This window comes from Labeo rohita, chromosome 12, assembly GCF_022985175.1.
Source record: "Labeo rohita strain BAU-BD-2019 chromosome 12, IGBB_LRoh.1.0, whole genome shotgun sequence".
Lineage (NCBI taxonomy): Eukaryota > Metazoa > Chordata > Actinopteri > Cypriniformes > Cyprinidae > Labeo > Labeo rohita.
Window position 1 is genome coordinate 27,618,576 of NC_066880.1, and position 10,316 is coordinate 27,628,891.

Consider the following 10,316-nt stretch of genomic DNA (forward strand, 5'->3'; position numbering starts at 1 on the left):
TCTCAAATCACTAATGAAAGTTTTTACAAGATCTCCGAGGGTCCTAAAGCCGATTGGAAACGATGTCAAATATTTATTTTTCCTAGAACAGCTTTTGTGAAGAACAGATCTGTGCTGCATAATTCAGCGTCAGAAGATGAATGAAGACATAGACATCACACAGCGATCGTTCAGAGCTTGATCTCATTACAGGAGAGATTCTCAGCAGAAGAAGCAGAGCTGAGCACCAGATGTAACAAGACAAATGAGGTCTTTCACAACTCTTTCTAATCAGGCCTCAAAATGGACCTCCGTTTACAGCAGGTGGTCCAAAACTTCACATTTCAAAATGTCAGCTCTCAGTGCTTAGAGCTGGGGATCTTTCCAGAGAGTCTGCCTTCCTCCAAGTCTTGATTTCCCAAAGGATCTGTAGTCCTGACACGCTTGAGCTTCCCCGAGCATTTAAGCAGACATGCCTGTTCTGCTATCAAAAGCATTGTTGCTCCCGTTTCGCTTCCTCTCCGCTTCGTACCTGCACCCAAACTGCAACTTTCCCATATCTGGGGATGTTTTATGTAAGAAATGACAGTCTGTGAAAGTGATTTGATGAATCAGATGGTCCCCAGGATGAGAGCTGCAATAAATACCAGTCAGGCTAGGTTTCATATCAAGGATAGTCGAGCTGCAAGGCTGTAATTTCTAGATCAGACTGTTGACGCTGCAGGCACAGTGTGGGAGAGCAGTTTTTTTGTGACTTCCACAGGGTCAAAGTGCACTGGTTCTTTGCGTCAGTCCAAGGACGGTTGTCTATGGATGACCACGTGGCTCTAACCTCTCATCTTTGCTAATCACAGCCGAGTGTTTACATTTGCGTTCATCACCTTCCTCTGAGCGTTCAATATCAGCCGTGCCACAACCGCAGAGCAATAATTCAGAAAAGAGGAGTGGGAAGGAGGCTAATTTGTTTTTTTATTATCCTTCTCAATGACGGCTTACAGGGTAGGATTTGTGTGGCTGTTGAAGAAATCCTTCGAATAATAGCTAAAGTGTACGCGTGTGTATGTATGGATGTGCGCCAGCAAAGCCATGTATCCCATCTGACAGCGGCCTGATAAATGTCACTTCTTCTCGTGTTTTAATCAAGCTAAAAGACAATGCGTCAGGCATCCCGTGACGTACGCGCATCCGTGTGGATGTTTTCATCGGCGGATCTCGGGCTCGACTGACTGGATACAGATTGAATACGTGTGTTTAGTAACAGAATGTATCTTCGTACCCTGCAGCAGCGTCAAGTGCAGCTCTGTCCTGTTCAACCCACACACAAAAGTTGATCCCCACGCGTTTGATTTAGCAAAGATAATCACAAGGCCTGCAGCTCGCGGAGAGAAAGAGAGATCAGTCTTATCTCGCCCAACAGATCCTCACACAGCAGGTTTATCTAAACGCGCAGTTGATTCATCCATCTGTGATGATTATGATTTTGTCATCATTCCTGCCTATTCTTTTTAATGCTCTGGGGATATTTGTGAATTGAAGCCCACATGGCTGCGTGTACATGATTAAACCCCATTCATACGACATGGCTAATGTATCTTCTGCCTGCTGACAGGTATCCTGAATTGTGTTCCCAAATGTAACTGATGGAGTAAGACTTAAACTACCACATTTATCAGGAGCCAACTTCAATTTACAACCTGTTAAAAGAAGAAAAGAACAATCTATATCAAGAGGACAAGAGCCATTCTTCAGAGTTAAACAGCCAATAAACTTTAGGCAAATCACAAACGTAAACATACTTGCTGATTGGCTGCAGAATGTATTGTGGGAGGGACATTCTTGTCTTGTTAGGCTTTTTGATGCCAAGGGCCCCCCAATATATTAATACAGTTGAAGTCAAAAGTTTACACACACCTTGCAGAATTTGCAAAATGTCAATTATTTTATCAAAATAAGAGGGATCAAACAAAATGCATGTTTTTTTTTTTTTTATTTAGTACTGACCTGAATAGGATATTTCACATAAAATACATTTGCATATAGTGCACAAGAGAAAATGTATAAAAATGACCCCATTCAAAAGTTTGCATACACTTGATTCTTAATACTGTGTTGTTACCTTAATGATCCACAGCTGTGACAGTTGTTCATGAGTTCCTTGTTTGTCGCTGTTCTTCAGAAAAATCCTTCAGGTCTAACAGATTCTTTGGTTTTTCAGCATTTTTGTGTATTTGAACCATTCAAATACAGGGAATACACAGGACAACTGAGGGACTCATATGTAACTATTACAGAAGTTTTAAACGCTCACTGATGCTTCAAAAGGAAAAATGATGCATTAAGAGTCAGGGTGAAAACTTTCGGGGTAAATTTAACTTATTTTGTCCTCTGGGGAGTTTCATCTGTAGCTTCTGAAGGGCAGTACTAAATGCAAAAAAAAAAATGTATTTAGGCAAAATAAGAAAAATGCACATATCTTTATTCCGTTCAAAAGTTTACACTCCTGGCTCTTAATGCATCGTTTTTCCTTGTGAAGCATCAGTGAGCTTTGAACCTTCAGTAATAGTTGCATATGAGTCTCTCAGTTGTCATCAGTGTCAAAATATGGATCTCAAAATTATACAGTCATTGTTGTAAAGAGTTCAAATACACAAAAGTGCTGAAAAACCAAAGAATCTGTGGGACAAACAAGGGACTCATGAACAACACTCACTAAACTAAAAAACTGTGGATCATTCAGGTAACAACACAGTATTAAGAATCAAGTATATGTAAACTTTTGAACAGGATTATTTTTTATAAATTCAACTATTATTTTCTCTTTTGGACTATATGTAAACGTCTTTTATGTGAAATATCTTATTCAGGTCAGTACTAAATAAAAAATATCATGCATTTTGTATGATTCCTCCTATTTTGGTAAAATAACATTTTGCAGATTCTGCAAGGTGTATGTAAACGTTTGACTTCAACTGTGTATAATGTTATATATAACTCTTTTTCATGTTATTATTTAGTCTTAAGTGTCTGTATGTGAACCACAGAACACCCTCAGTCTAAAACCCCTGCACTAGCATACAAATGGCATCAAATCTAGTGGATGTGGACTAAAAGCTATAAAACCACAGTTCTGATTTCCTGAGTCTTTAATGGTCTATACCCAGCATATATTGTGCCTTTATTAAAAGGCTGCTCAGTCACTGCCTCTTCAGGTTGAACTGAAGTGGTTTCTCTGAAGTAAAGAACCTTTTACCTGTCTTCCAGCTAATGTTTTGTCAGGCACTCGACTCCGCATGGTTTCTCGTGAGACGTTTGCCATTGAAATGGCATTACGGTCTTTATTATAATCTTTATAATCTCAAAACATCGTTCCTCAGAGACAAAACAAATGCCTTCGTTTAAGGATTCCAATTTTCAGAAGCGATTTCTCGTCTGATGTTTTGTCATGAGTATTGCACACATTCTTTTGCATCACCTTTAATTTTTTTGGTGTGTTTGAGGCTCTTATCTCTGAACACCGTGTTAAACAGACAGTGCGCTCATGCTGAAATATAATAAAAATCATAATTTAAGGGCAAAACAGATTTAGTTTCCTCATTTCGTGGGCAGCCTGTTATGAAATTGTTTATATGTCTTCATTTCATGTGCTGGGAATACAAAAAAAAACATGAGCATTGTGATGTTATGGTTTATGGTTTACATTTCTGACTGATGTAATGCATTTGCAGTTAAAAGAGCCAGACATGTTTGTAATAGCTGGAGCAGTGTGAAAAATATGCTTTTTAGCATGATTTGAGCTATAGAAGCAACATCTATTCTAAAGCATTGTTGTCAGATTTTATTGCTGACTTGAAGACGTGCAATATTGGAATGCAGTCCTGACCAAATGTCTTGGCCCATTCAGATACTCGCAAGAGCTACTCGCATAATGAAAATAGGAAATAGCTGCATTGTAAAATGGCTGCCGAGCACATTGACTCGCCTTAAAGGGACTTTGGGTTTATCCCTGTGCTTCTGCTGAAGTATCTGAGTCTATTTTTAATCAGGTAGATTTGCCTTTGGAGACAGACTGCCATAGATAGGGCTGGAATTTATGAGATTCCTCACATTCTGAAAACCAAACAATGAGCAGCATCATATTTTGCCTTGAATGCAGCGTAGATGATAATTTAATTGGACTGAAGTGTGCAATTTGACACTTCACCGCTGCGGCTTTCATTCGAAAACATCAGTATGATAAGCTAGTGCTTCATTGATCCGTTCTGAGTTGTTTCTAGCCGTTGTCTGTTTAATGAGTCTGCAGAGCTAAGCTCTTTTCATTTATTTGGGGACTAAGGGATCTGAGCATGAATAATCACTTCATAAGTATGATCGTAACAAAAGGCATTTGTTATATATGTGTATTCATATCCACACATACTCTAGTTTACCCAAGGATCAAGTTGTTTTGAATTAGCGTCATTGTGCCTCGAAGCACAAATCACCCGATGCAATTACGATCCTCCCGACGCCTCGGTGAGAAAAATCCGCGCCTGTATCCGTGCGTCAAGGACGTGTGGCAAAACCCCCATCAGGAACGGGGCGAAGGTCTGGCATAATGAGATTTCAAGCAACATTTATGAGAGACCTACCTGTCAGATACTCACCCGAGTCTGACGTAAACAGGATTCACGTCTGAAGACGAGCCTTCTGTGTTTAGCTACGCCACCTGGAGATGTCTAATTGTAAAATAAACCCACTGACAGCTCAGAAGACGGACCATCTATCACATTTGTCCTCTGACTGTGGGATTTGGCAGGTTCGGTGGATGAGAGCAATTTGTAGTGCTTCCTGCAGCCCGCTGGGCCATGCCAAGACCGATTGGTGGACTTGGCCTCGCTCACAAAGCGTACACCGTTTTAGGAGCTCCTCTGGCACTCAGTAAATGGATGCTGGCATAATCATGTGAAGGACGACATTCCTGCTCCATTTTTGTGCTGCATTACTGGCTGTAATATCAATAACTGTATCCTACATGTTCTCATAAAAATCACTATGCGTATGTTTTTACAAAACTAGCGTAGTATTGCTGCAGGTACAAATCACTGCAGTTTTCTGCTGAGATGCGCAGAAAGTATGATTCCCACTGAATCCTAGGGAGCGTACAAACTGAACAGAATGTACCTTCAGTGAATTGCAAATAGCTTAAATGCACCAGAAAGTGCTGCGGATGCTTCTGATGTTAAATGTTGTGTTTATAATTTAATTTTAATTATTAATTAAATCCAAGGTATGCAATTTAGATTTAAAAATCTACTTAAAAATATCTACTTATTAAAGGCAGTGCAGGTGATTTGATTCAAAAACATTTTTTATGCTAAAGGTGAAGGTTTCTTCACATCCCGATAGCAATCACTAAGTTAAGTGGTCTAAATGTGTTTATATGTATTTATATCAACTGTGGAAGGCATACACTCTTAAAAATAAAGCAAAAAAACTTTTTTGTTTAAATGGTTCTATAAAGAACCTTTAACATCTGAAGAACCTTTCTATTTCACAAAAGGTTCTTTGTGGCGAAAGAAGGTTCTTCAGATCATTAAAAAAGGTAAGAAAGAGATGGTTCTTTAAAGAATCTTTGACTGAATGGTTCTTTTTGGAACCAAAAAAGGTTCTTCTATGGCATCACACCTTTATTTTCAAGAGTGTAGGACCGTAAAATTCAGTCTGATGGGTCTGATAGGCTGTCCTACCTGCCTGTTAAAGGAGAAGTTCACTTCCAGAATAACCTCAAACACTCATTTTGTCTATAGCTCAGCGTGAACTCTGTGTATTTCGGTTTCAGTTAGGGTATGTCAAAAAAACTCCCATCTCAATTTCTCCTCCAACTTCAAAGTCATCCTACATCGCTGCAGAAGTACCGACTCGTGAATGTGCAAAGTTGCGGGCACCATAGAAGCCCACTAAAGGAGAGAAATCCTAAAATGTTTTCTTTAAAAAACACAATTTCTTTACGACTGAAGAAAGACATGAACATCTTGGATGACAAGGGGGTGAGTACATTATCTGTAAATTGTTGTACTGGAAATGAACTTCTCCTTTAACATATGTATTTGCATACATTACGATATTACAGACCAAGTGAGAATGGAAGGTTTTGTAGTGTTTTGTAATGTAGTGAATGCAACATAAGGTAATCTGACAGTGTTGCATTTAACACTCCACCAACGCCATCTTTCATTGTGTTGTTGGTTAGCCTCTGGTCTGCCTGTGTGCGTTCATGTGTTTTGGAGGAGGCGTGACTTTGGAGAGTGATTTTCAGGAAGTGTGGGATCTTATGCTTTCAAAGCTAGCTTGCTATTGCAAGCCTCTCTGGAATCGTTTACCCTGACTTTAACTCTCAGATGGCATAAAGACCATATAAATTTTTAACTAGAACATTATTTTGGTAGATTTTAGTATTTTGGTTATTTTAGTAAATTCCGCTTTTCAAAATGATTAATGTCTCATGTAATGGGTAAAAAATGACATTTCCAATGTTATCACTTAATCATTGTAGATACACCGCACATACATGTGTTTGTCTTTAAATTACTAATCACTTATAAACTTGAATTCTTGTGTTTGTTTTATGACCGTGCAATATTGTTTGTCAGCGTCATGTCTTAATATGGCCTGTCGGCTGTGGATTACATGAATCATAAATCAGCAAATACAGCAATCAATGAAGCTGAACAACAACAGGCCAAATTTCACCTCCAACGCTGACATGCGGCTCCAGCTTGGCAAGAAAAGGTTAGAGCAATTAACTGAGTCATTGTCATCCCAGGACCCGTAATTATCAGCACACATTTTCCTGATCCACGCCATCCACCTCTCAGTGTGGGGCAAACACGCATTATAACCACCGTCTCGGTTTAGAGCCAACAAAATGGATGACTTAAATTATTAAGACGTAGCAGAACACAATCATTTAATGTTTCCAGCGCATGCACTGCAGCCTGTGTGTAATATATAAAGCGCTTCCACAGACATTGGCAGGCAGGCGCGATTGTGAGCAGCTTTGCTTGCTGGTCAGGTTTCAGAAAATTCCTCCAGCATGTACCTTAGTTATCCAGCCCACCCCAGCTTGGCCTTCATGAAAGGGCATCGTAAGACAGGAATATTGATAGGCCTGTGCCGTGTTCAGAGACTGAGTCTGAAGGGCCCAACAGGATTGAGAGCTGTGCCGTGTTATAAAAGCCATGTTATTTCCACATTCTCCAGCTTCTGAGTTTGTGCAACAGACTCTTCATTGTTTAAAAAAAAAAAATAGAGGAAAAAATGTTGCCAAAATGCATGTATTTATTGTATTTATTGTATCTTTATTTAAAGGGGTCGTATTATGCTCTTTTACAAAGTGCTGATGTTGTTTTGGGGGTGTACTAGAACATGCTCTCATGCTTGGTGGTTTTTCACATAATTTAGATTTTTACATTACCTTTCTCCCTAGCCTGGCACAAATGGCTCGATTAGTTCCAGGTTTGATGAAGGTTCTAATGCTTGGGAGTGCCAGGATAATTTTTAATATAACTCCGATTGCATTCGTCTGACAGAAGGAAGTCATATACACCTTGGATGCATGGAGGGTAAATAATACGCTACAGTAGTGTTGGGTCCTATCGTCAGCCTGTGAGATCGGCAATACATGATATTATCATGCTAATTTATTTATTTACATACTTAGTTTCATTGCCTGAAACCAGGATTAGGCTAAAAGCAGCCTAATGTTTTTAATACGACTTAATTTCTATTTAACATGACAACAGCTGAAAAAACATTGTAAGTTACTAATTATAATGCTTACATTTCCTTAGTTATTCAAAAAGCAGCTACAGAAAACGAGCAAGGAACATCATCACTGATGAGCCTAGCTTAGTCTAGTGCAAGTTTATACATTTAAAAAAAACTCTCAGTGAAGCTAAATACACTGTATGATGAATATATCTCTTACCACACACTGCACATATCTACTGCATGGCTCCGACATGGCCACTCTAGCCAATGCTTGTGTTTATACCCGCTGCGACGCTGTTCATTGAAGCATCCCAGAAGTGGCTTTCTGTGCTGCAATGCTAAAGTTAGGCTAATCCCCCACCTCGTCCCTACCCACCCCCCAACCATTAGAATTTCTGTAGGCGGGGTTTATTTTAAAGATATTCTAATGGGCCACGATGTGACATCATAACATCCGGAAAACAAACGCTGTAGTCCAAAGGAGCCGTTCGTTGTAGTTCTTGAAAAGGGATTTTTAAAAAAATTAAATATCTCCCTTTGGAGTGGACTTTGAGATTTGTAACTATGTACATCTTTTTTATGCCGAACATACACACCACACACTGACTAAAATTCAAAAAGTGAAAAGCATAATAGGACCCCTTCAAAGTTAAAGCAATAGTTCAAGAAAGTCACACAGGTTTGTGCATGAGTAAAATATGACAGAATGATAATTTTTTTGGTGAACGACGCCTTTAAATCAGCATAGTGTGTAAAGAACTGAGCAACAGTGAGGACGGTCTCAGTTGGACTCTGACAGCTCGTCTGGTGTGCTGCTGCTAAAAAATCCCACAAACAGAGATATGTGTTGTGAATCATTCACAAATTTGAATAGTGTTTCTCAAACACACAGAGCTGTTCACGAGGAGCCACATGCACACAACGCAGCACCGCCGATGATGAGGGTTGGCGATGAGACTTATTTGTCAAAAAACCAAATCAAGCAGGGTGAAATGTTTATTTTGGTGCCAAAATCTTGCTGTGGTCAGCACTGTGCCAACCATCACTAGTTGTACTCGCACAAAATGATCATTTTAGAGCATCGTATTTAAGTCTGGTTTAAATTTATATGAAGCCATAATATAATTTGTTAATAATTCGTTTACAATAAGGCCTGTAAAAGCACAGTACTACTGTACTGATGTGAACTGATATATAAAGCTGGTATGAATGTCAGGATGATGTTGATTTCTAATTTTTAAGGTAATATTGATTTGAGGTTACTTGATAAGATCTTTTAACCCTCTACCACAGTCATTAAAAGGATTTCTCACCCAAAAATGAAAATTTTGTCATTAATTACTTTCCTTCATGTCAATCCAAACCCGTAAGACATTTGTTCATCTTCGAAACACAAAATTAACTCTTTCCCTGCCAGCGTTTTTGAAAAAAAGTTGCCAGCCACCGCCAGTGTTTTGCTGACTTTCATGAAAATTTCATGGCCCCCAGAATATTTTGTTGTATGAATATCTAAACATGCAATATATCTAAATAAAAATCAGACCCTCTACTTTCAAACAAAAAAAAATCATTTATTCTAGCTTCAAGCATGTTTTTTTTTTTATCAATGCTTGAATGTAGGTAGGTTTCATTTAAAAAAGCAACATTTTGAGCAAAAAGCTGAGAAAATTGCATTTTTATCAAATACCACATCTGTTTCATATTCAGTATATTACCAAAGCAAAGATCCAGTAGATGGCTTCCATCCATACTCCCAAAGCTCGCACAGGCCTTTACAACTTCCTGGACTGACATTTCACTCTGTAACATTAGGCAGTATTCATTTATATGCGGTTAGTGTTGATTATCGCTTTATGTTTAACAGTGTTGGGAAAAGTTACTTTTAAGAGTAATGCATAACCTTTTTGGGTAACACTGTACTTGAAGGGGTGTGCATAAGACTGACATGATGCCTTCATAATCGTGACATGACACATGTCATGAATATGAAGGAGGTTTTATGCATGTTTATGACAACTGTTATTAAGTGTCATTCGCTCATTTATGTCATTTTTAATGCAAAGATGACACTGTTTTTGATGCCTTTGTTATGACAACTTGACATAAACCAATACATCATAACCTGCCAGTGTCTTTATCATGACAACTTTACATTACCAAGACATCATAACCTTTCAGAAATCTGTCATAAATATGACATAGCAGATTCATTATCAAACTTAATAAACTACTTAGCTTTATGGGTTAACATTACATTAAACTGTCATTTGGCTGGTTTTGACAGCCATGGGGCCATTATAATTGTGTCATGTTTTTTTTTTTTTTTCTGACCACTTTTTTTCAGCGGTACAAACTGAATTTATCCTTAAAATGTCATTAAGGCTAATACTCTGTCAAATCATTTTATAACAGTGTCATTAATATTTTTTCTTGACCTGAACTACAGTGGTACAAGTTGAATTCGTCATTAAAATGTCATTAAGTGCTAATACTCTGTCAAATTATTTTATAACTGCATCATGAATATTTTATAATTATGTGTGTGTGTGTTTTATTTTTTTAAGTTTCCTCCAACAGAAGGTCAGATA